Source organism: Elephantulus edwardii, unplaced genomic scaffold (genome assembly GCF_000299155.1).
Source record: "Elephantulus edwardii isolate Elephantulus edwardi_28Jun2011 unplaced genomic scaffold, EleEdw1.0 scaffold00098, whole genome shotgun sequence".
Classification (NCBI taxonomy): Eukaryota; Metazoa; Chordata; class Mammalia; order Macroscelidea; family Macroscelididae; genus Elephantulus; species Elephantulus edwardii.
This window is the reverse complement of record NW_006399848.1, coordinates 3,237,320-3,241,335: the sequence shown is the minus strand read 5'-3', so window position 1 is coordinate 3,241,335 and position 4,016 is coordinate 3,237,320.

Genomic DNA, 4,016 nt, shown 5'->3' with positions numbered 1-4,016 from the left:
AATTATGCTATCTCACATTTTCATTCTTACCTCAAAGTGGGAAAATGGTCAACAGACAAAAAAACAATAAAACATAGCATAAACATTAAACTTTCAATTAACACATATTTTAAGTCTTTGAGTTCCCTGAGACTCATAGTGACCTTTTGTACATTAGCTTGGAACCCTACCCTATCCTGTACCAATCTCGTTGTCTCTGACAGATCTAATCCCATTACTCCAGTCACTGATGACTCCATCTCATTCTGGGTTTTCCTTTCCTGTGCTGTTCCTCCACTCTTCCAAGCATGTCTTTTTTCTCCAAGAACTGATCCCTCCTGGTCATGTGACCAAAGTATGTGAGATGGAGCTTCAAAATCCTTGTCTCCAGGTAGCTGCTTGGTTTCACCCTCTTCAGAACAGACCTGTTTATTCTCCTGACAGTCCACTGATGCATCACAACCCAAAGGCATTGATCATTCTTCTATCATCCAGCATAGCAAGTAATTGCAAAGATGATGGCTTATATGACTATATTGGATGCACAGTAATCTCCAGACTGACATCATTATTCTTCGGTACTCTAGAGAGGTCCCTGATAGCCAACCTTCCCTATACAATTCGTCTTTTGGTTTCTTGACTTCTGGTACCAAGAGTATTGATTGTGCAACTAAGCAAACCAAAATTGTTAATGATCTCAATTCCTTCATCTTCTATCCCGAAGCTACAATTGGCCTAGAGGTGAGAATCTTTGTTTTCTTTATGTTGAGTTTCAGTTCATATTGAAGGTTGCAGTCCTTGACCTCTTCAGCAAATGCCTCATGTCTTCCTCAGTTTTAGCAAGGAAGATTGTGGCATTAGTTGTGTTTTTCAAATTCTTTCCAATAACGCAAGTATTCACCCAGTAATTATACTTAATGAATGAGTTATTCCAGGTTTACAAGTAGATGAAAAATATTTTCCTTTTTTATTGATGGTCTCTTACTACTTATATACAATTTATTTCATGTTTATGAATAGGTTATAACTATCAGTTGAACATATTCTCTCCTATCCTAATAAGATAAGGCTTTCATTTATTAAATATATCTATGGCATATGCTTAATAATTTATAAATGTTTATTATTCCAGCTTTCTAGTATTTATGAGTAAGCTTTGTCTTCCTTTCTATGCTAAATTTTACTTAACTTTTTCTCCTTTTGCCCTTTTACAAATCATTTTTTGTGGGCCCATTTCTGGATTTTTCAGCCATTTTCTACTTTCTTCCTTACTTATTTCCTACTTAAAACCTTGTAATTTGTCTTCTGTCAGCCTCTCTCCAGCAAAAGCTCTCTAAAAAGGTCACTACTGACCTAGATTTTACTGCACCCAATAGAGTTAGCCTTCTTGAATATCTGTGGCATTTGATAGATTACATATGTCTGTTGCACTGTTACTGCAATTATAAACATGTATGTTCATCTTTCCAGATAAACTTTTTAAGATGTGGAAAAAGAGTAAGATTAGAATGTGGAGAGGTTTTAAAAGTAAGGTCCTTTTGATTCAAGCTCTGGAAAATAATGTTAAGTCTTAAGACAGTTCTTTCTTAAAATTCTTTCCATATTTATTGTTTTGGAATATGTCCTATCTGCCTTCTTCTTATTCCTGAATAATTTTTCTTTAGAGGCTAATGATCCTATCACTGATTTCTCTCCCCTACCTGGCAATATTATGGAGGATCATTATTTAAATCTTTCCCTTCTATATAGTCTCTATTTATCTGAGATGAAGCCTCTCATCTTGGCTCTCAACAGATGGAAAGAGAATAATGAAAAAATTAACATTAGAATTAATAACTACTAATGGAGGCAGCCAATACAAAGGTATGCAGTTGAAATCCACCAGTGGCTTGGCAGGAGAACGATGGCAAACTCCTCCTATGCAATTACTGCCTCTGAAAACCTGCTGGAGAGACACTATGGGTTGGATCCTAGTAGATGGTATGTAATAACAATGGAGGGTGCTTGGAGCACTGATAGTACTGCAGATGATGATAAAGAACACTACACAGAGGCATTCCTAAGGATATTTTAAGAGGTTCAGAGTTAAGGACATTTTCATAGAAATCCATTTCAGATTCTCAACTCCCACATATGAAAATTTTCCAAAATTGTAAGGACAAGTCTGCCCTGTAATTGCTATGAACTAATACTGAATGAGGTTTTTAATGGATGGTACAAATTATTAACACGTTGAGCTCTCAAGGGATTAGCTAATCTGGTAATTGGCTGCTGTTGTATACCATAGAGTTGAAAATGTTCTATAGATGACCTTCCAGTGGATTTTCAGAAATAGTTAATCAAATGTGATGAGATTGCCCATCCTTACCTTGTAGAGCAGTTGAGAGCCTTTGGGAGTGCCGCACAGCTTCCTGCCATTAGGTACTAGGGCAACAAAGCTGACCTATTCCAGAAAAATCAGTCACTGAATAGATAGATAAGCTCTGGTATATTCACACAATGGAATACTATGAAGACTTGAAAAGCAAGGAACTCATGAAATATTATAGAAAATAGGTGACCCTGGAGGAGGACATTATGCTGAGTGAAAGATACCAGTCACAAAAGAACAAATACTGCAAAATGTCACTGTTAAAAAACAGGACTGACATCGAGGTTCCGGGAGGAACTAAGAAGAGAGGGGATAAATGATGCACACTGCATTGAAACAGATGAGGGAGAGAACTGTTTAAAAGATATATATGATTAGGTATTAGTTGCATGACAACAGTCCAGAATAAGAGCTGCATAGTAGAATGGATGGGGAGGTGGAGGGGAGATTGTATAACACTGAAAGATTTTTTTTTATTTTTTTTCAAAGAGAAAAGTGAACTAGGGAAGGAAATATATTTATAAAAAATCTGTCATTGGAAAAAATATGTAACAGTTCTATTCTAATAAGCACGTGATCTCCATGAGTCAGAAGAGATTTAATGGTAACTGCCAGTGTTGATGATTTCAAATGCGTAAAAGAACAAAAGTACCAACACTCTTTCAATCTTCATAGGAAAAAATTTTAAAACTACCTATATTCCATTATAGATTATTGCTATTAGTTTTAGATGCTTTATGAATCCTTCTCTTCCCTCTTCTGGCTTTCTAATTATGATAGACTGGGGAGAGTGAATTGTTATAATCTCCAGTCATGAGACCCCATTACAAATTCTTATCATCAAATGTATTGGTAACCATTATACTACTGAGATTCATAATCTCCTATCATTAATAAAAATAATATTAGCTCATATATTAACATAATTTAAAACTATCATGTTATTCTCCATTTTAACTCTGTTCTTAAAGATCTCTTCCATTCCCTCCCTTTTATTTTTCCTTTAATAACCATGATTTTGAACAGCTATGGCATCATCTTCATGTATGTTCTTGGCCTAAGTTGAACATTGCATTTCCAAAACCAAATTTGTCATCTTATTTCATACAAAATTCAGTACACTCTGAGATGTCACTTATCTTTCACTGTTATTGTTTTTTGTTTTTATGTGGTGAGTTGCTTGCGACGTATAGTGACCGTATGTACAACAGCTTTGAACCCTGCTCTATCATGAGTCAACTTTATTGTCTTTGACACACTGACACCTATTACTCTAGTCAATAAGTCAATCCATTTCATCAAGGGTCTTTCTTTCTTGCACTGTCCCTCTCAAAGGACTAAATCCTCCTTGCAACATGCCCAAAGTATGTCAGACAGAGCTTCAGAATCCTTGCCTCCAAGGAACAGCCTGGTTTCATCCTCTCCAGGAAGAACTTGTTTGTTCTCTGCCATTACTGTTTACTCCATTAAAAACAAAAAGAGACCTGGAGAAGTGGAAGAATATCCCTTGCTCATGGATAGGAAGGCTCAATGTTGTGAAAATGGCAATACTACCAAAGGCAATATACACGTTCAATGCAATCCCAATACAAATACCAATTCCATTCTTCAATGACATGGAAAAGGCAATCTCTAGCTTCATTTGGAATGGAAAGAAGCCACGAAT